The sequence below is a fragment of the Pongo abelii genome, chromosome 16 (genome assembly GCF_028885655.2).
Source record: "Pongo abelii isolate AG06213 chromosome 16, NHGRI_mPonAbe1-v2.0_pri, whole genome shotgun sequence".
NCBI lineage: Eukaryota > Metazoa > Chordata > Mammalia > Primates > Hominidae > Pongo > Pongo abelii.
Window position 1 is genome coordinate 29,645,913 of NC_072001.2, and position 23,625 is coordinate 29,669,537.

The 23,625-nt window shown below is 38.9% G+C and overlaps 1 long non-coding RNA gene across 1 annotated transcript in view; it reads right to left on the minus strand.

Moving 5' to 3' along the window:
• Positions 1-1,719: 1,719 nt before the first annotated feature.
• LOC134760254 (uncharacterized) overlaps positions 1,720-23,625 on the minus strand; it is a 157,625-nt gene continuing 135,719 nt past the window's right edge. The window contains exons 24-25 of the long non-coding RNA XR_010137433.1: positions 3,936-4,194; positions 1,720-2,176 (exon numbers count right to left, since the gene is read on the minus strand). This is a non-coding gene — a long non-coding RNA (uncharacterized LOC134760254). The remainder of the gene's footprint in view (positions 2,177-3,935; positions 4,195-23,625) is intronic.

Consider the following 23,625-nt stretch of genomic DNA (forward strand, 5'->3'; position numbering starts at 1 on the left):
GCCCAAAACCCTTACCCAGAGTTTGCAATATTACATTTAAAATGAATCCAAGATACTTTTCAAAAAGTGTTTTTTGAAAAAACACTGTATCACTCACAGGTAGTATGAATATCTTAGAATAAAAAAAAACTTAACTCTTTTGTTCTCCCTATTAGTACTGTCATTCATTTCACTTATACGTGAATATACATGCACATATACATGTATATTTACATACATATAACATATAGACATAAGCATGCCTAATCAAATAGATTGGTGCTACTATTATTTTCCAGAGACCATTATCTGTGAGACTAAATTAAGAATATGAAAAATAAAAGTTTTATTCCATAGGGCAACCATTAAAATAGTAAAAAAAAAAAAAGTTATATAATTGATATGCTAAGAATGGAGAGAAAACAGAATCGCATAAAATTCTCAACTAAAACCTCAAAACACAGAAAATAAGTGAAGTACAATAACGGGGCAACAAATCAAAAAGAGTAACACATATGGTTGATATTAATCCAACTCCATTGGTTGTCAATAGTCTGAAAGCATCAATCAAAGAACTGAGAATGTCAGCATAGATCAATAAAGTCAACCCAACTAAATGATGTTAAGTAAAATCTATGAAATATAAAGACATGTATACATTTAAAATAAATAGATGAAACAAAATAGCTTAGGCTAACACTTATCAAATAAAGGAAGAGTCGCTGCATGAATTACACACAGAGAAGTCTTCAAGCAAAGAAAGTCACTAAAAGTAAAGACGGGCATTACACAAAGATGAAGGGGTCAGTTCTCCAGCACAACATAATAATCCTTAAAGCATTTAAGCGCCTAACAACAGAATGTCAAACTATGTAAGGCCAAAACTGACATAACTGCAAAGAGAAAGAGATTAATTCATTATTATAGTTGGAAACCTCAACCCTCTCTGTCAGATAGTATTTGTCTGCAACTGTACAGTTACTGTCATCTATACACAAGGGTTACCTCAGCTCCATCCAAGTGCCAAGCATTTTCAGGAATGGAGATGTGCCTTCGTATATTACTGGAGGCGTCTCCTGCAGGGGCTCCACAACAGGGGCAGCACTGGTCTCATAGTGTCTTGGCCCTATGATAGCATGCATCTCCCAAAGGACTCGATAGCATGCATCTCCCAAAGGACTCGTGGAGCGGGTGCTACATTGTTGCAGGTATACATGCCACTTCTGTATAATGGAGGCTTGAGAAATAGCTGATATTGGCCTGGAAAACAACCCTTCTATCCAGCCCTTAATAGAGAGATCTGTTCTCATTGTTACTGGCAGATGATCAGTTACAGGCTCAATGTGCTGCATGGTCTTGCATGCTCCCAGAACCTGTTGTTCAATTGGAGAATACTGGGTTTCAGCACATTTCCATAGCTGTGACCAGAATCTTAGAAGAACTGCTTTCCCATGCTGAATGTGCCAGAGGACCTGTTTTGTCCCTTCAGGGTTTACAGACACATCAAAAGACACTGGTATCCCGGAAGGGGGGAACTAGAGCTTGTGCCTGAGCAATCAATATTTTAGCCTTTTCAAATGCTACCACTTGTTCTTTAGTTCTTTATCCTAGATTTTTTTTTTTTTTTTGAGACAGGGTTTCTAGCTCTTTTGCCCAAGTTGGAGTGCAGTGGCACGATCTCAGCTCACTAAATACTCCACCTCCCAGCTTGAAGCAACTCTCATGCCTCATCCACACAAGTAATTGGGATTACAGGTATGAATCACCATGCCTGGCTAATTTTTTGTATTTTTAATAGAGAAGAGGTTTCACCACGTTGGCCACGCTGGTCTCGAACTCCTGGCCTCAAGTGATCTGCCTGCCACGGTCTCCCAAAGTGCTGGGATTACAGGTGTGAGCTACTGTGCCCAGCTGAGATTGCTTCTTTAATAGTCAGTATAGGGGAGGCAAACATTGAGATAAACATGGAATGAAAGCCCACCAGTATCCCAAAAGACCTAGGAAACTTTGTAACTGTTTAACTGTTTTAGGTATGGAAAATTGTTATATTTTCTCAATGACCAAGCCGGAAGTAAGGTGTGTCTTACCTGGCCAAGTGACCCATAGGAACTTTGCAGCTGGTTCCAGGCCTTCTGCTTTTGTGAGTTGATGGCCCATCCTCTGGTTTGAAGGAGGGTGTCAATGTGTCTCCTTATTGCTGTAGCAATGACAAGTCTTCAGAAGTTAGAGTATCATCAATATAATGACTGCAAGTCAGGGTAAAAAGGATGCTAAGGAAGGCATTAGCTAAATCTAACACAGCATGATAAGTGCCTATGTTTTGTATTAATTGCTCAATCACTTGAGTTATATTACATAGAGCAGCATGTATCTTAGAAAGATCAGTAGTGTCCACTCATCTACTGTCATATCCAAGTGCCATCAGATTTTCTTATTGGTCACACAGGATGGTTGAAAGGACTCTGGGCTGGCCAGATAATATTAACTTTGGCCAGTTTCTCCATGGTGGCTGTGATTTCTTGTATTCTACCAGGAAGATGGTATTGTCTCACATTAACAATACACTGTGGGGGAGGGAGGTGTACACCTTCCCATTTTGCCTCCCATCTTAATATAGCCTTTGTCCTAGGTGAGATTCCCCCACAGATGTTTGTAAAGAGCATCCTAAGAAGACATCCATACGCAAGATGTTTTCTGCAATAGGTGAGATAAAGACAGGAGAGTAAGCAAGGGGGAACTCCAGACAAAACTAAGGAGGAGAGGAGTTTGTTTCTCTCAGATTTTTAACCCCTCACAACCATCTATAGCTTCGCACTTACCAGGGTGTCTCTCTGGATTTCCATCAATTAAGACACATTCTGCACCTGTGCCCACTAAAGCTAAGGTTCTCCTACTGCTGTTTTAGACTCCAATCAATAGTGAGCTCCAAATACAGCCTCTGGTCACCCCCTATTGATCTCACACAGAAGCAGCCTTGACCCTACCTATGATCTCCAGGCTGGAAAGAAGTCCACCCCTGAATTGCAGAGATTGGGATCCTTTTACCAAAGGTTTCTTCCTGTCTTTCTCCCTCTTCTGGTGGAGGCGGGGGAGGTACTTAGAACGTGTCTAAACTATTGATCAGGAGTCAGATCTTTCCAAACCCCACTAATACGCCATTGGGTTGCCCATCTATATTCTCTTTGTCAATCCAAGCTGAAATCAGATCATACCACATTTGTTTCCTAGTAACCTTAATTGTGCCTTTATAAACTCCTTTTTTCAGTCCAGCAGACTTTGTTTCTCCCTTTTTCCATTTTCCTTTAGCAACCAGTCAGACCTAATCTCTTCCCTTTTGAGTTTCTAGGAAATCTGAAATGGCTTTCCCTATATCTTGTCCCATAAGGGGGTTATTGCACTTCCAGGGGTACTTCTGTCTCCATTTTTCAGGTTCATTCCCTTCTAGGGAGATATCATCCTCACTGGTGTCCCATAGCTGCATCATTCATGTACATAAGGCTTTCTCTTGGCAGCTGTTTAAAAGTTTTTGCTGTATCCAGTAATCCTACCCAGGCCTGTGTGTGTTGGAATTTTGCTTTCCACTTCATGAACAGTTTCACTCTCAAATGGGAAGGATAATGATCTTCCTCCTCTGAGTTAAACTCTATGTCATCATCTGCCTCACTGGTTGGTTCCCAAGAATTACAGGTATTTGCATCCCAGCCTGCATTGGCAAGGACAGTCCACACATTCAGCTGGCACAGCTTTCTCTCTCCCAGCCACACAAAGTGGCAAGGTACGATTTCCAACTGTGCCTCTTGAGTTTCAAGTTTATCATAAAACCAGACATTAACACAGACATGGAAGTTCTCATCCCTTTCTCACTGTGATTCTTTTCCTAGCTTCCCTACACATGCCTCAGCTGCTACCTGCGCTTTCATGACCACTTACATAGATAATAATAGCAGCAAACTCACTGTTATCACTGTTTTGCCACCTTTTTCACCACAGTGAGTCATACTTTTTAGTAACATTTTACTAAAAAGCTTTAAACACACATAGCGGTCCATCGATATGTAGCATATGGGCAACGCCACCGACGTGGATGAGGAGGGCCACTCATAAAACTTCCTCCACAGATGCTTCTTTCCCCTTGTCCATACTTTGGTTTCCTGGCTGGCCATTTGCTCTGTTAAAGGGCCGTATACACAAAGCAACTCTGAAATGCCAAAGGATCTGAAAAATTAAAGAAGAAGGCAGAAAATCCATTTAGTCAGTACTGGTTAATTTATTGATGGAACTTACACGCAGAAGTATAACCTTGGATGGCTGCAGGTAGGTAGTTGTTCACACTGTTACTCTCCAGACCCAGGGTTAATACTCCACAGGGAAAGGGTATACATGCTTTAGCAAGGCAATTAAAAGCAACCCTCCAGAATGGACAAGGAGGCTACATGCCTCATAGCCTGTAATTTTTGTGGTAATACCCAGGTTGACATGATTTTATGCTAAGGACAGTTAATAAATGAGAGATCAGAAGGCATTCATGGAACCGGGGCAAATCAGAAGTAATATGGTGGACTAGCATCCAAGTTGGGTCACTTTGTCTCCACAGGTTCTGTGACCTGCTGTTTTTTCGAAGTACAGCTGGGAATATTAATGTAAGTGCAAGACATGCAAGGTTTTATACTTCCCTGTCTTCAGTAGCACAGTGATGAAAAGAACAGTCTCTGGAGGGAAATGTCTAGTGTGAAATTAACTCTCTAAAAAATAAGAAGATGTAATATTTGAACACAGAAGAATCAACAGGCCAGGCACGGTGTCTCACACCTGTAATCCCAGCACTTTGGGAGGCCAAGGCGGATGGTCAGGAGACTGAGACCAGCCTGACCAACATGGTGAAACCCCATCTCTACTAAAAATAAAATAAAATAAAATAAAATAGCCAGGTGTGGGGACATGTGCCTGTAGTCCCAGGCACTCAGGAGGCTGAGGCAGGAGAATTGCTTGAACCCGTGAGGGAGAGGTTGCAGTGAGCCAAGATCACAACATTGCACTCCAGCCTGGGTAACAGAGTGAGACTCTGTCTCAAAAAATTAATAATAATAAAATAAAGAAGAATCAATAAAAATAAAACAGAGTTGAAAATCTGATAGATGCCTATATAAACAAATAATCCAAAAGAATAAGTAATGGAAAAAGGTGAATTTTCTTTTTTTTTTTTTTTTTTTTGAGACGGAGTCTCACTCTGTCACCCAGACTGGAGTGCAGTGGCGCCATCTTGGCTCACTGCAAGCTCCGCCTCCCAGGTTCACACAATTCTCCTGCCTCAGCTTCCCAAGTAGCTGGGACTACAGGTGCCCGCCACCATGCCTGGCTAATTTTTTGTATTTTTAGTAGAGATGAGGTTTCACTGTGTTAGCCAGGATGGTCTCGATCTCCTGACCTCGTGATCCACCTGCCTTGGCCTCCCAAAGTGCAGGGATTACAGGCGTGAGCCATCGCGCCAGGCTGGGAAAAGATGAATTTTCAATAAATATTTCAGGATACTGAATGTCCATCTGGAGAAATAAAATTTACTTTTAAACTCATGCACAAAATCAACTTCAGGTGGATTATAGACCTCCATAGAAAAAAGAATTCAATGGAGTATTTAGAATTTAATATAGGAAAATAATTCCATTATAATAGGATAGGCGAGGAATTCTTAAAAAGCACCTACAAAGTGTTTATTCTAAGACAGAAGTGGTATTCTAACATAGTTGATGTGAGTAGGAACACTGGGTCAAGCTCAAGGTTGTTCTAAGTCTTTTCCTGTAGGGCTTTAGCTCAGATTCAGAGCTACATCTTTCAGAAGGTCACAGTAGTGTCTACCTCTTGAGATGCTGTGACAACTTAATGCACTCATACACAAAATGTGTAGACTAATAGCAGGTTTGAAAGGAAAATAAAATCTCAGAACACGAAATCACTATGCCCAATGGGAAAGTTACGCTTGGGAACTGTGTCACACTAAAACTGACTTCCTTTTTTTCCCAAATAGATAGCTGTAATTATACATGGTTACTTTATCTTATGCAAAATGTAGATCCAGCAAACATGAGATGAATGCATAATCAACTTTATCCCCCACTCCTCTATTTTCACATATAAAATGTCGTTTCACTGACTGCTAATCAAAGCCTCACGAGAATGCAAACACTTGCCTCAGTGCCTAGCCCTCTTTTGTTTTTCCCCTCTTCCCCTACTGCTCACTTTTTCCCCTTTAAATTCTGAAGTCATCAAAACTCTCTTTGGAAAAAGCACAGAACACAGATCCTGCTGTAACTTGTGTTGCTTTTTCCCATGCACATTCTCAACGTTGGCAAGATCTAGCTCTAAATTTATTGAGACCTGCCTCAGTCACTTTCTGGTTTACATTTTGGAAACCACAATGAGTTCTGTGCAGAGTTTGGCCCTTTGGCCTGCAGCAACTCTCCTAGCAGGGCCCTGGTACAGCCAACTGGAAGCTTTGTATTGCTCTGACTGATTGCATGATTTGCTGAGGTCTGGGAGCCTCCCCCTACAGAGATCCCTGATCTCCCAAACTTTTTGTTTGAGGTCTGAGGTATGTTCTCTTGTAGAACTCCCTTTCTGGGAGTTTGCTGCTTCTGAGGAGGCAGAGAACAGTCTTCCGCTTGGGCCAGCATCTCCAAGTAAGGAGCTGGCTGGGGGTTTTTAAATTGGATTTGGTAGCTTTAAGTCTAGCTTTCTTGTTAGCCAGTTATAAATTCTTAGGTTCAAAGATCTCAACTTATGTAAATTGTGCAATCACTTTTTCTCCCTGTTTTGGTAAAAATCACTGTTTGTCTCCTCTACAAAGTTTTGATTGGAGATACATAAAAAAGATTTTAGAGATCTCATATTCTTAATCATTGATTAGAAAATCAAATTTTACAAATGACTTACAATAGCATCATGACTGTCCTTGAGAATTCTGGCTCTGTACATTAAAATCTCTTAGCATTGCTTGAAATTCATCAGAGATACCCTTGATTAAAGGGCATGGTCAAATATTTAACTTTCTTTGGGTTCAATGTACATACATGTGTTAGTGTGTGTTCCAAAATTGTACACCAAACCTGTGTGACACACAATTTACCTGTATTACAAACCTGCAAATGTACCCCTGAACCTAAAACAAAATAATTCGTAAAATAAAATAGAAATGTCTTCAGAATTTAATTTAGATATTTGGTCTGAACTGGTCAGGCAAGTCAGATACTGTTTTTGCTGGATGTTTTAGGGCCATAAACCGCTGTGTGATATTTTAAATAATTGTTTGACTTGTCTTTCTTATAGCCATAGTAAGGTCAGGGGACATATAGTGTACTCCCTAGCCCAGCTGTGCCCTCTGACTACACTGGGAAGGGTCAGACGTTATTGGCAGGTCTGTCTTTTGTCCCTGGCTCTGCACCTGATACATAAGTAAAATTTCTTACTTCCTAGATTTTTTCACTACAAATAAGAGTTACTGAGGGGTAACATTACAATTAACATATATAATTGAATCTACTAGATGCATCCAAAGTGTATAATAAAAGTGAGATGTGTTTTTAGAAAAAAAAAAACGCTATAGAAAGGTATGAGAAATGTGTTTTCCTTACAAAGGGAAAGTACTTTTGTCTACGGTAGAGGTTTTCAAGTTGTCTTTAAATTAAAGGCAAACTCATGGATAAAGCTAAATGGATACAGAAAGTTGAGACTTGGTGTGATGGTTCATTCCTGTAATCCCAGCACTTTTGGAGGCCAAAATGGGGGGACTACATGAAGTCAGCAGTTTGTGATCAGCCTGGGTAACAAAGTGAGATACCATATCTACAAAAAAAAAAAAAAAAAAAAAAAGAGCCAGGCACAGTAGTGTGTGCCTGTTGTCTCAGCTACTCAAGAGGCTAAGGTGGGAGGATTGCTTGAGGCTAGGAATTTGAAGCTATAGTAAGCTATGACTGTGTCACTGCATTCCAGCCCAGGTGATAGAGTGAGGCCTTGTCTCAAAAAAAAAGGTAAAGGAAGCTTGGAGAGAATTTTTTTTTGTTGTTCTAAGGTAAAATCATAGGACAAAACTGAAAGTTCAGCGGAATTGTAGATTTGTAGCAGATTGATCTTACAAAAGAAATATTGTTTGTGTCCAAGTGGGCTGAAATTTAAAGGGTATTATTCAGTCTTTCTATAAATTGAACATTAAAAAGCACATTTATGCAAGCCCAGGATCTGGACATGATTTTTTCAGAGAACTTATCTGCTTCTCAGTAGAAAACAGTAAAAGGTTAACAAGCATTTCTTAAATCTTACCTTATGATTACACTGATTGATATTTGATGAATTCATTCATAAAATTTTATTAAAATTGCTTTAGTATTAACACCATGCTATGCAAAGGTAAAGTTGGTTTTCTTTTCTGAACCAGAATTTTGTTTAATATTAAGAGAGAGTAAAAGATTTTTGTTTGCCTTTTGGGCAAACTGCAGAAGAAGAAGAGGGGAGTAAGGTTCAGTTGGTCTCATACTATATTTATTAGGTCTTACTGGTTTTTCATTTTTTCAGGATATTTTTGTTTGTATTTCTGAGACAAGGTCTCACTCTGTCAGCCAGGCTGGAGTGCAGTGGTGTGATCTCGACTCACTGCAACCTCCACGTCATGGGTGCAAGTGATCCTCTTTCCTCAGCCTCTGTAGTAGCTAGGACTACAGGCACACACCAATACAAGCAGATAATTTACAAATTTCTTTTCTGTAGAAACGAAGTCTCACTATATTGCCCAGGCTTGTCTTGAACTCCTGGGCTCAAATGATCTTCCCATGTCAGCCTCCCAAAGCAATGGAATTACAGGCACAAGCCAATGCACTCAGCCTGATATTAGACCTTATGGTTTAACAAACTGAATCTCCTTTCTCTGTATCAAAGAATAAAGGATTTGCTTTTTAGAAATATTTAAAATATCATCTTTGGCTTAATGAGTAATTTATTTCATCGTGATTGGTGATTCCATTTTGTAACATCAAGTATTTCAAACCTTTGATATTTCACAAACTTTCCAAATCAAATTCTAATTTAGCCTTAGTGACCTAATTAACTTTTTGAATATTACATCACCTGAAGTCCAACAGGGACACATCAGCCACATTTAACATGTTAAAATCATACAGAAGCATGGTGAAATATTTAACTTTGAGTTCTATTTACCTAAATATTAGCATGTGCTCCAAAATCATATGAGATGCCAATAATTCTGACATGCCTTACTATATGTTATCAGTAATAATTATGATTATGTTAAATTGTTGTATGACACAGAAATAAGCAAATTTCTTCTCAACTGTACCTGTAACTACCACTGTCCTAAGAGTTTTCCATTCACAATTATTGTTTTACTTTGATTATTCTCAAAAAGTGGTTTATAAAAAACCAGTGGGCCAAAACTTGCTGCTTTAGAAGAGTTCGTGAAAATGACTCTGATAGGTTTTCTTGAATTTAGGTTTCTGATAACTGTGGAGATTGTGCCATTGTACTAATGAAAACAACAACAATACAAACAACAAAACTCCCAGGACTCTAATTAACAGGCTGATATGTTCATGAGGATTGCTAAGCCAATATAAAGTAGAACAAGTTAATTGTGTGGGACTGATGTAACAGAAGACTGAAACAACTTTTTAGGACTTTTTTATTTGAAACATTGATGACTATTTTTGTTTTTCAGAGTAAAGAGAACTTTTTTCTTAGCTATTTATAGTTTTTAACAATTGAATATGGTACACTCTTTAGAGAAAAATTTCAAGTATACTTCTTTCTCTTTACCTGATTTCCCCAGAATTTGAAACCTATTTCTGAATATTCTTAATTTATGGTAATATAAGTTATTTGCATATGATCAATAACAATTTTTTTTTGTAACGGGACACAATTAGAGACACTGGTTACCTTGCCAAGGCTTTGGCTGGAATAGCATATTTTCATCTATGAGCAGATTGCTTTGAGAAATTTAGGTTGAATAATAGAACCAATAAAATTGTTTGGAGAGACTGGCCCTGTGCCTTCTCTATGCAGTTTCTTTACAGATTTTCTGATCTGTGGTAAGAAACGCATGTCACTTTCTGACAGGCCTAGGAACTCCAAGTAATCTTGCGACCTCAAGATGAGAGGAATTCATCCAGTTCATACAGTTATTTGCAGGCACAATAAATCCTTGTTTCAGCTTGAGGGGCTATTTGAAAAGTCAAATAGTAGACACTTTGTTTAAAAAAAAGTTCCATCAATGCCAACTTAGAAGAGCCTATATGGAAAAAAAAATACTCTTGCTGCACTTTATGAAAATAATCAGGCCAAGTACCATAGAACTAAAACTTATTTTGGAAATAAATTGGTCTTACTATGATTTTTCTTTAGTAAAAATGGAAGACTATAGAAAGAAAAAATGTATTTCAAATGAAACTACAGTACATCTTTTATTGGATTCTAGCCCTGTTCATTGTCTTCCAGTTTTATTATTGGTTTACAATTTAGCTAGACTGGATACTAAATTCTTTGCTGGCTACAAGTCTCGAAACTAACATTTTCAATGTTTTTTTTTTTTCTTTCCCATTTTTTTCAGACTTGGAATTAGTAGAAAACTGTGCTTTTTGTAAAGCCCGGCAGATTGAAACTAAAAAACTAAAACTTTGGGAGAAATAACAGCATCTTATTTATTTATGTAAAACATTCCATGACTGTCTACTTATATATGGACTTCTCTGTAATATAGTCTATCGGTTTTCAAGGATTGCTCTCTACTTTGTTGCTATAATCCAGCTGTGTCTCTTTTTTCTTCTTTTTTCCCTTTATTTCTTATTCCCCTTATTTCTTCACAACCTTCTAGAATGAGTCTCCTTAAAAATGTGGATCCTAACCTTCTAGGAATAAACCATCCTAATGTTGAAAGATTAGGGGAAAAACATAACCAAACACTCATTTTCTTCTAAAATGCTTTCTCTGAAATATTTTGAAGAACAAGGAAAATAAAATCTTGGGATCCAAAACTCACTAGGCCAAAGGAGAAGTTGGGAACTGAGTCATGCTAATACTACCTTCCTTTTGTTCCCAAAGAGACAGCTGTAATTTCACAAGGTTGCTTATCTTATGTAAAATGTAGATCTACCACACGCAAGACAAATGCACAATCAACTTTTTCCCCATTCCTCTTTACACATGCAACATCTGGATGCAGTGAGTGCTAATCCAGGCCTCATAAGGATGTAACACTTGCCTCACTGTCTTTCCCCCTTTTCTTTATCCTGCATCCACTCCTGCCTGGTCTCACCCCTATAAATATGGAAGTCAGCAAAACCCTCTTTGAAAAAGGCACAGGCCACAGAGCCTACTGTGACTTGTGTTTCTTTATCCTTAAACTTGGCAAAATAATTCTCTGAAATGAATGAGATCTGTGTCAGTCATTTTTGGTTTACATAGGTCTACACTAAACACTAAGTCACTATTTCCTACTAGTGACAGCTTTTTTCAAGTAATTGCAAGAAGTATCATATGTATCAATAGTAAAATACATCATTATTTTACATCATAATGAAACCATATAACTATTGAAAAACTATGACATCACAAAAATTTTATCTCATATATGTTGAAAATAATACTTTTTGTTTGAAATGCCTGTTCCTCGGTGCCATAAAGAAATAGCACTTGAATATAATTTCCTCAGCAAGGCCATTTCTGTATTTTCTGCAGAAGGGGTACACTCGCCAGCAGTTTTCCCATGAGAGTACACCGAACAAAGGAGACATGGTCATTTATAACCTGATGCTTCCACCCTACTGCTGTGTCCAGTTTCCATTGGCTGGAACAGGCCCTCACATTCTGTATTTGTCCCGACTGGCTAGCAACTTAGAACTTTTTAAAAGAGGCAAAGGCAGAGGAGTACAAAGGAAGGAGGAAGTAACTTTTGGAATGCTGAGAAAGGTAAAAACACCTTCAAATAAGGTAGAGGAACAGGCTATGACCTAATGCTTGCTTGGACCAATATAAGCATGCCAGGGCAAATATTTAGGCTAAATTGTGGGAGCTAAGAACATAAAGTACATGGATTTCTTTATTAAGGCTAGCAGATATTTAAGAATGTTAGGTTTTTTGTTCTTGCGATAGTTTACTGAGAATGATGATTTCCAATTTCATCCATGTCCCTACAAAGGACGTGAACTCATCATTTGTTATGGCTGCATAGTATTCCATGGTGTATATGTGCCACATTTTCTTAATCCAGTCTATCATTGTTGGACATTTGGGTTGGTTCCAAGTCTTTGCTATTGTGAATAATGCCGCAATAAACATACGTGTGTATGCGGGTAGGGGGGAGGGATAGCATTGGGAGATATACCTAATGCTAGATGACGAGTTAGTGGGTGCAGCGCACCAGCATGGCACATGTATACATATGTAACTTACCTGCACATTGCGCACATGTACCATAAAACCTAAAGTATAATAATAATAATAATAATAAAAATTAAAAAAAAAAGAATGTTAGCACAGGTCTTTGAATAAATTTTGCTTCTAAGAGAAGTTACTACTTATTCCTAATGAGATGGGGAGGAAAGTCTTTGAAGAGGAACCTCTACTTTACTTTTTACACTTTTGAACTTATATAAATATGTGTATTTATGTTATATCACTACTATGATCATGAGACAGAAAGTGAAAGCAAAATAGGTAATAAAGATTTTCTAAAATTTCTCATATTTGGATAAAACTCTTCTAAATCACTATGCAACTCACCTTGTCCATGGATTTTTCCTAGACTAGCATCGTCTCTGGTAATTAGGAGTTTTGTGGATGCCATATTTGTAGTGAGAGAACTATAAGAGTTTCTGTTAGATTATGTTTCTCATCTACTAACGTCCCTCTCCAAGTTATGATGTTAAAGATACCACCAGAAAGTGAAAATGGAAGTTTTTTACATCAAGTTCACTTGTGTGCACACAAAGTCCATCATATTATGACTGTCTTCTAACCAATAGTCTTTTTACAATATTATGATCCATCTCTATTTGGAAGATGTAAAAAGTATGCCTTTTAAAATAAATGGAACACACTATTTTTTCTCTGTGACTGCCCCCTTCTCAGTATAAAATTTCGTCGGCTCGTCATATGTATTCAGGTCTATTATTGGGAAAACATGCTTAACTATAGTTTCAAATTAGTTGAACAACTCCATTTACCTGCTACCTCAGGATTAGAGAGAGAGTTATTATTGGGCTACTAGAATTCCTATTTAAAATATTGCTGTGAATTGTTTTAATTTTATATAACCTGGGCATTCATTTTGTACATAGTTTTGACATTCTCATACCAGAAATAGGGTTTAGAAATCCATGACAGTTTCCAGTTTGTGGCCTCCTCCACATTCCTCAAAGTAGTCATTGAACATAGCCCCTTATAAAACCTGCTCAAGGTGACTACTCCATATAAGACAGCTGAAGACCACCTTTATCTCACCCCACTGTCCCCTGTGGGAACTGCACAGATATTCGGCAGTAACCACCTCTCAGTCACATTTTGACTGTGGAAATCATGGTTGCTTCACCTTAACCCGGCAATTTGAACTTCTCATGAGAAACCTGCTTGGGTAACACTCCAAAACCCAATGTGATGTTTAGTTTAGGAGTCAACTAACTGTATTGAAGAATACCTAGAACACTGGCAAAGCATTACTTCTGGGTCTGTGAGGGTTTCACCAGAAAGGTCTGAAATGTGAGTCAGTAGACAGAGTGGGTAAGATCATGTGATGGAGCAGGGACCCTTTGTTAGGGGCCTGTAGCTTCCCCAAGCAGGGAAATAAAGGAAAATCGTGAGTCCCTTCAAGGGAAATCCCTGGTACCTAGCTAGCACTGAGAAAGAAATGAGGAACTTGATAAGCAAGAAAGTTATAGTAGCCTAAACAATAGCCAAGGAAGGTACAGTCAGAAGATGTTTGTTTTGTTCCAAAGATCACATCTTAACATACATTCCTGAGTCATTTTTCATAAACCTAGACCCCCACCAAATGCATCTGCTGACAAGTACACCTCAGATAAGGGGGGCCTGAAAACTGAATTCTGACTGCCATTCTTTGTACTAAATTTCTTCCTGAGGGGCCTAGAGGGAGGCAAATCCATTAGCCAAAGAGCTGACATTTTTTTCTGCTGACCCCCAAGTTTTAAAACAAACCTTCTTTTCTTTAACCAATTACAAATCAGAAAACCCTTGAACCTATGTATGGGCTGTAAGCCCCTGCTTCAAAATATCATGACTTTTCAGGACAAAACCAATGTGTAACCTCTATGTACTGATTTATAATTTTGCCAGTAACTTCTGCTTTCCTGAAATTTACCCCTGCTTTAAAAAAACCCTTACCTGCAAGCCACTGGGGAAGTGGGAACTTAAGCATGAGCTGCCTCATCCGCCTTGCTTGACAATGTCCAGATGAACACCTCTTTTTCTCCCACTGCAAATGTCAGTGTAGATATCTAGTCTTACTGCACTGGGTGAGCAGACCTGAGATGAATTCTATAATAATCCACCCTCTATGTGGGTAGGCACCATCCAGTGGGCTGGGGGCCCTGATAGAATGAAAAAGTAATGAGAATGATTTTGCTCTCCCTCTCTCCTGAAGCTGGTACACTCTCTGCCTCCTGCCCTTGGACATCTTAACTACAGACTCTATTCCTTGGGACTCCAGGACTTACTTCTACATCCCTCCACATTCTCAGGCCTTTGGCCTCAGACTGAGAATTACACTGTCAGCTTTCCTCATTCTGAGACTTTCAGCCTTGGAATGAGCCAGGCTACTGGTACTCCATGGTTTACAGCTTACAGAAGACCGGTCTTGGCTTCCATAATCACGTGACCCAATTTATCAAATTAATGCCCCCCATCCGTCTATCAATATCTGTATCTGCTTGGTCCTGTATCTCTGAAGAATGCTAAAACAGGTTTTATTTGTTAAACCATGAATGATTGTAGAGAACCAGAATTTTAGGAATGAGTTTCTTTCATTGGTTTTGGGGTTTCTAAACTTAGATCTCTAAACTGATGATACCTAAAAACGCTAAAGACTCTATTTCTAATAGTCCAGACAACATTGCTAGTCCATGTCATAAACTGCTTAAGAGATATGCAAACATCTACCTTTGACACACCTAATCAACACTGATAAAAGACAAGGAACTTGGTGACTCTGAAAGCACACCTGTAAACATCTGTGGAAAATCAAGGACTCTGCTCCTAGTGTTGATGAGTAAAGTGATCGATAAAAAAGATAAGCTAAGAGATTCAAATTTCAGAATTCAGCTTCACATAAAAAGCCTTAGAGCTTCTTACAGTGCTCTGAGTGAGAATTTTATCTCCTATACTCATGGGGATGAAAATGCCAAAAGTCAAACACAAACCCTCACCGTGCAGTTGGCTGAATTACTATGAAAGCTGAACTTTCAGCCTGGAAAGGTATCTACTATAAATTTATAGCACTTTACAGAGAAGAATGGAACTCTGCAGATTGGGTTGGGAACATTTTGGGAGACCATATTGAGGCTGGAGACATTGAACTCTGAAATTATGATGTCTTCTTTGCCAGCAGACCTGACCCACTACTGACACCCTCTTGGCAGTAGCCTCTTCACCCACATATAGGCGGTTCCATCTCTGTCTGAAGGGATTATGCCAGCATTGCCTGAGGGAAAGTTAATGGACTCCCCTGAGGCAGTTGGGGAGGAATGCAATGCGGATTCTCCTAAGGTCCTACACCCACCACTCCTTTTTGCTTCTAGACCTGTAAGTAGACTCAAATCTCAAAATGCCCTTAAAAATGATATGCAAAGTTTGGCCCACTGGAGGTTCATGACAGTTCAAGAAAACTATTTGAGTTTATAATTTATACAAGCAGAAATCTGAAGAACATGTGTGGAAAAGGGAATTAAGAGTTAGGATAATAGTGGAGGAAACATAAAGTTGGATCACCTGGATTTATTGATTTGGACCCATTAAAAAAGACACTGCTTGTAGTTTTGCAGTATGGGAAATTAGAAAGGGCCCTAACAGTTTGGTTGGTTGGCTGAACCATGAATCAAAAGATGGCCCTTATTTAGCCAGTTCAATATGTCTGATCTCCCTTGGACTAACATAGAGGAAGAGATTTAAAGGCTTAGAACAAATGGAACTCCAGAGTGCATTTGTCCTTTGTCCCATGGTGCCCAGCCAGTGGTAGAGCTTTTATATCTTAAATTACTCAAAAAGTAGCCCAAGGCTTAGAAATCCCCTGAAAACTCCACACAGCAAGGAGATCCCAGTCCTCAGGAGAAGCAGAAAAAGCCACCTAAAGCTTAAAGAGAATGTTGGCTAAACTGTGCTGGGAAACAGAGGAAAACTGGCTCACTCTCTTACCATAGCTCTTCTGGACTCTAATCATCCGGTGGATGTGATCATGCATTCTCTGACAGTAGTCAGCCTCTTTTCCCAGGCACCTATGTCATCAGTCACCAGGCTTATGAATAAAGTTGCCATAGTGGTAGGGACTGAGGTTTTGCATAACACAGCAACCTGGAATTCCTTTCACCATGGCCAACCAGGTTACAGACCCCTCTGAGTGTTCCAGCTGTCAGCAGCAGAAACTAACACCGAGCCCCCATATGGCACCATTCCCCAGGAAGATCTGCCAATTTCCTTGTGGTAGGTTGATTACATTGGGCAGCTTTCATCAGGGAAGGGGCAGCATTTTGTTCTTCCTGGAATAGTAAGACAGTTACTCTGTCTATAAATTTTACTTCCTTGCATACAGGTATTCTGTGGAAACTACCATCCATGGACTTAAAGAATGCCTATCTACCATCATGGTATTCCACACAGCATTGCTTCTCAACAAGGAACTCACTTCACACACAAAGAAGGGCAGAAATGAGCTCCTGCTCAGAAACTTCAGTGCATTCACTATGTTCCCTATAATCCTGAAGCAACTCACTTGAAACAATGGTGGAATGACCTTTGGGAGTTACGGTTCCAGCACCTGCTACATGACAATACTGTGTAACTGTGGGGCAAGGTTCTCTACAAGGCTGTATATGCTCTGAACCAGCATGCATTATATGGTGCCATTTCTCCCAAAGCAGTGTGGTCACAAACACTTCATCAGTCAATAAGGACTCCCAGATATTTCCTATCTTCTAAACCCTCACAAGAATACAGGCTTTTACTAGTCTGCCTCTCCAAGATTGTTTTAGCCTCTGCCCATCACCCAGTTTGAAAGACACTTTCATATTTTCAGGTATTCATTTTCAGCAGCAACCTACTTGTCATTGCCAGTTTTCTGTATTAGTCCCTTCTTTGTTGTTTAAAACAGAATAGAAAATATTGGGTAATTTATAAAGAAAATAAAGGTAGTTCTTACACTTAAGGCATAAATGATGGCTAGGCAGCCTCCACAAATTTCAAAGTAGTTTTTTTTTGACAGCCTGGGAGTCCAGAGAGAGAGGTGTCACAGGGCCAGATCCACTGCAGAGAGCCCCCAGTAGAAGGATGCCAAACACAAATGTGGGGTTGGAGCTGCTGCAAAGAGTCCCCACCAGGGCAATGCCAAGTGAAGCCACAGCATTGAAGTCACTGCAGGGAGTTCCACATGGGTAATGCCTAGTGGTACCAATACCAGGATCCCAGGATTGTGAAGTCCCCTGCGGCATTCAATGCCCGCCTGGGAAAATTTCAACCGGTACAAGCACGTACGGGTGATTCACCAAGGAAAACCGTAGCAGTGACACTGAATAGGGCTTGCCACTACAACCCTCACCTCAGTGTACTAAGGAGTAAGGAAAAAAGCCTCTCCAGCTTTAAGATGTAATGTTTGCCCTCATGGACTTCAAATTTACTTAGGGGCTGTTACTGTTTTCTTTGTGTCTATTTCTCTCTTATAGAATGGGAATGTGTACATTATGTTTATCCTGAAATCACCTTTGAAGAAATTCTAACAGTGAGAAAATTATGACTGTAAAAGAGACATGACCTGACTGAATCCATCTTGCCTTTAATCTCCAAGCTGCCCATGTTTGTTCCTGGACAAAGGGAACATTAACATTATAGCCTAACTTTGAAACACAGATGACAGCCCCTCCTTGAAACAAATCCCTTAATTGCTTGGGGACCAGATCACCTTTGTAAAACCAACAAATTAACCACAAGATTAGAAAATATGGCTCAAGAGTCATACAGCCAGAGGCCATAAGATTACTAACATCCTCAATTGCTCCTAGAGATAGCATTCACACTGTGAAACCTAAGGGGCCTAGGATCCCTATAAACCCACTGTTCGGGCTGGCCCTGCAGACTCTTCAGTTAACAAAATTTGCTACACCTCCCTGAAGCAAAAAAAGTTGAAGTTTCCCTCTTATCTTGTTTTATGTCCTTGAAAACTTAACTTGGTAAACATGTGAGGGTGCTGTCCCTTGTTCTCCCGCATACAGAGGGTTGGAATTTCTGGATTCATGTCAGGCAGCCAGTCTGAAAGGATACATGATAATGTCACAGCTAGGTTTACGGATTCTCTTGAGCAGCTAAAATCCCTGAAGCTTGGAGCTGACTGACCTACATTATTTCTAACCAACAGCCACTGCCCCATACTGTAGCTCAGTAACTAAGGTTTTTCCCTTTTACTGCAGCAGCCTGGGTTTGATTCTCAGCTCAAGCAGTAAGACCTTTCTAGTCTGATATTTGGAGACTTTTTGCCATTCATTCGATGATTTTCTTCTCCATGGATATGTTCTAACTTTCTGTCTTAAATTTTCCTTTCTAAGCTATCTTTGGGGAAATTCTACATCTTGCAAAAACTGCTTGCTATCCCTCTGAGACACCTCATGCATCCATGGTTAAGTCATAACCTTAGTTAGGCTTATAAGTTTCTCATGGGCCGTTACCTTTGGAAAAGTTTAAAGCCAAAAATACTACCTATTTGTCCTGGCTAAAATCTATTAATAAAAGATTTCAGCAGATTTTCTTTTGAGAGCTCTGTAATCAAAAATCAACTTGTTTAAGGCTGATATTGAGCTATATGTGTACAGATATATTTTAAAGCCTTTGCTCTCCCTCTGTAAAAGTTTCTCATTCAGTGGAATTCTTTCTGATCCTCCATTTACTCATGTCTGTTCCTCCTTCCTCTTGTAGCTAATCTTTTTGACTCTTGCAGGGACCTCAAATTACTTTGCATTATGGAAAAAACATTAACTGTGTAATAGCTAGATAAAAAATATACTTATTAAAATGAATAATGGGCTGGGCGCGGTGGCTCACGCCTGTAATCCCAGCACTTTGGGAGGCTGATGTGGGCAGATCACCAGGTCAGGAGATAGAGACCATCCTGGCTAACACGGTGAAACCCCCGTCTCTACTAAAAACACAAAAAATTAGCCAGACATGGTGGCAGGCACCTGTAGTCCCAGCTACTCGGGAGGCTGAGACAGGAGAATGGCATGAACCTGGGAGGCAGAGCTTGCGGTGAGCCGAGATTGTGCCACTGCACTCCAGGCTGGGGGACAGAGCAAGACTCTGTCTCAAAAAATAAAAATAAAATAAAATAAAATAAAATGACTAATGGTAGTTGCTTATAGTAAGTGATTATTACTACAGGGTGATACTCTTTTATTTGTACATTTAAATAAGACAGGTGTGCTCTAATGGGCTGATTACAAAGTGGGTTGATGGGCGTTGGGTTGTCCAGCAGCCTTGGGGAAATGTCCTTACAATGAAATACACTGTGGAAGCATTGCACTGTGTCATCCCATATTGTTTCCCTCTTTAGGGGACCCAGGATTCGGTATAAAAATAAGATTCCTCATTTAGGGGAATCTGTTTTGCCTTCCAGCTCTGCCTCCTTTCTAGGCCCTAGAAACTGCATATTTTCCTGGTTCTGTTCCTTAAAAGGTTCCACCACAAAGGCAATAATCCCATTTAAAAACTTAACAACTGTAAGAAAATCTCCACATGTAAGAGTTTCTACTTTTCCTGGCCATCCTGACTGAACTTTTACCCCCACATTTTTCCTTGGTTTAGATAAAATATAAATTCTCTATAATTATTTCACCTAAGAATTATCCCTTTAAAATAAAAATTTGGAACTGCCTGGTTAAAAACTGTTTAGGGCAGGGAACAGGTAATCAAGAGACTGATGATCTAAAATGAAAAAGAAAAACTTAAAAACTGACAAATGAAGAATCCATATAATCCTACCAGATCTGCTTCTCTATGTCTGCACCCTTATGTGTGATCAACAGAGTTTTCCTGACGCATTAATCAGTTGTTTAGTAGAAAACTGTGAACAGTTATGGTCAAACTGATTTAGATTGGATAGATTTGTTTATAAAGTTTTATGTAAAAATTGGGTTTGACATTAATAAAACACAAATGCAAAGGTAAAATTTGATTGTCTCTTTCAACAAGATTTTTGTATAATACAGAGATATAATAAAATATTTTTTATTTGTCTTTTAAATAAGCTGAAAAAACTAGTGGCGAGAGAAGACACAGATTCAGATGGCCTCACGCTGTCTTTATATGGTCCTGTTGTTTGGGAGCTGAGTCTCCTCTCTACCAATGAATAAAGGCTTTTGCCCTTTTAAATTTTTGAGCTATCATATTGGCTACACAAATGATTTGTGGTTATCTGGGATTCTATTTTGTGGTATGAAGTGTTTTAAGCCTTTAATATTTGCACACTTTGAAAAATAAAATTATAAACTCAGAATTTTTATTTTAACTCATTAGTCTTTTAAGTATTAGGTCCCCTGAAGTCCAAAAGAGATATATTTGGCTTATTTGGTATATTAACCTACAGAAAACATTGTCAAATACAAAGTCATGTTTAACTTTCTTTGGGTTATATTTATATAAATATGTTATTAGTATGTTGTCCAAAATTATATGGTTCCTATAATTCTAATATGTCTTAATATATGTTATCAGTAATAATTATGATTATTACATTGAATTCTTATGTGCCACAGAAGCGACCAGATTTCTTTGTCGGTTGTGTCTTTAACAATGGCCTCGTTGGACACAGTGACTCAAGCCTGTAATGTCCTCACTGGGCACGGTGGCTCATGCCTGTAATCCTAGAACTTTAGGAGGCTAAGTTGGGAGGATTGTTCAGGCTCAGGTGTTTGAGATCAGCCTGAGCAAGATAGTGAGACCCTATCTCCACAAAAAACCAAAAAATTAGTTGGATGTGGTACCACTTGCCTGTGGTCCCAGCTCCTCTGGAGGCTGAAGAAAGAGGATTGCTTGATCCCAGGAAGGTGAGGCTACAGTGAGCTGTAATTGTGCCACTGCACTCCAGCCTGGGTGGCTTCAGACCATGTCTCAAAAAAATCAAAGTAAATATAATAAAACAATGGTTGTCCTGAGATTATTGTCATCCACAGATTATTTTGCTGTTTTTTTAAAAACTATTCAAAAAGTGTTTGCTCTTTGAAACGTTCTCCTGAATACAGGTTTCTGATAACTAAAGATTGTGGCATTGAAATAGGAAAAAAACAAAACAAAACAAACAAACTTCCAGGACTCTCAGAGATAGCTGGTATGTTTATGAGGACTGCAGGCCCAATGTCAGACAAAGTTAACTGCATGGACTGAACTAGTAGAAGACCACAATAATCCTTTTATGACTGGTTGCTTGAAATGTTGCTGATCCTTTTTGTTGTTTTTCAGAGTCAAGACAACATTTTTCTTTTCAGCTATTTACACCTTTTCATGATTGAGTAAACTATATTCCTGTGAACAAAAGATGAAGGATATTTCATTTTCTCTACTTGATTTCTCCAGAATTTGAAAACTATTTATGAGTATTCTATACTATGGAGATATAGTAATTTACACAAATACAATAAGAATCTGATTTCTTTTGTAACAGAACACAATTGGAGACACTGATTATATTACCAAAGATATGATTATTTTACCAGTGGAATGGCCTACTTTCAGATACAAACAGACAGGCTTGAGGAATTAAAGTTGACTAACAGAGATGATAAAAGCTCCTTAAGAAACCGACCTCATGACTGTCTACACAGGCCTTGTACAGGGTTCCTGACCTGTGGTAAGTATAAAACGTCACATTCTGACAGGCCTATGATTCCTAAATTATCTTGGGACCTGAAGAAGAAGAATTTCAACCAATATGTACAAGTATTTGCAGGCACAGATACATCCTTTCAAGGCTTTAAAAAAGTCCAATCTGAGATTCCTTAGGGAACAAAGTTCCAGCAAACCCAATTTAGAAAAGGCTAATATGGCAAATAATTATTCTTGCTGAACTTTACGCAAATAATCAGGATAAGTATAATAATACAAAAACTTATTTTGCAAATAAATGTGTCCTACTATGATATGTCTTAGATAAAAATGAGAACTAGAGAGCGAAACATTGTATTTCAGAAAAATAATGTAGCACGCCTGTTGTTAGATTCTAGTCTTGTCCATTGTTTTTGAGCTTTTTATTGTTTTCTGCATTTTGGACTGAATCCTGAAATCTCTCAGAGCTAAAGTCCTCCAACTAACACATTCACATTTTTCTTCCATTTTTCTGACCTGGACTCAATGAAATGGCTACGAACTTCTTTGTGAGGCCCTGCATACTGAAGCTTATCCCTTGAGATGCAGATGCGAAATATGTGAGATTGTCATTGCTATCCTCCTTTGTAACTTAAAAATGCTTTGAATTTAACATCTGGAGGCACTGTGCCCAATATCAACCTTTGTTATTATTTTCTATTTCCATACAAATGCCGGTTATTAAAAATATTTTTTGCCTTAATCACATAAGGAGGCCTAGTTCATTTGCAGTGACACCTCCTGGAATGAAACACTGCTACGATTTATTCTGAGACTAGGAAACTAGCTAAAATGATATGAGATGGTGTATTTAAATTTGCTCTTTCCTGTTTATTCCAATTTGTCTTTCTAAGAACCTCTGACCCAAATCTCTCTTGACTATTGACCCCATGTCTGATTGGTTCTTGGGGCTATTCACCCGAATCCCTCAAGGATTTAGATGAATTATATAAGGACTTGTGAAGGTAGGACTTCCATTCCTTATATATTAGGACTCACTATCCTATAGTCAGCTGTTCACTTAAGTGCTGTACTAAAACTGTGGATGAGAGTACTAACGTCTTGGTCATGCAAGCCTAGGAACCCCATCCAGGCACCTGTGAATAATGCAGGCAGCTGCAAAGCAGTTTCATTCCATTTACTCTGGGGCCAAATCCTATGTCAAGTATACGCCTTGTCAGCAGGAAGAAGTTAGAATGGTCTTTGGCCTTTTCCCAACTCTGTACCTCACCCCTTAAGAATAAGATGCAATGAAACTCGGAAGGGGAAATTGAAATCACATTTGCAAAAAGAGTTAACAGTGAGAAAATTATGATAGAGAGAAAGATATGACTTAAGTGACTTCATCTTGCATTTAACATCCAAGCGGTCCTTGCTTATTCCTGGGTAAAAACAAAACTAACTTTGGGAGAAATTTACTTTGTAGCTTAACTTTGAAACAAAAATAATAACAGCTCCTGCCTGAAACAAAACCCCTCATTTTTTGGGGACCACATCACCTTTGTAAAACTAACAAATTAA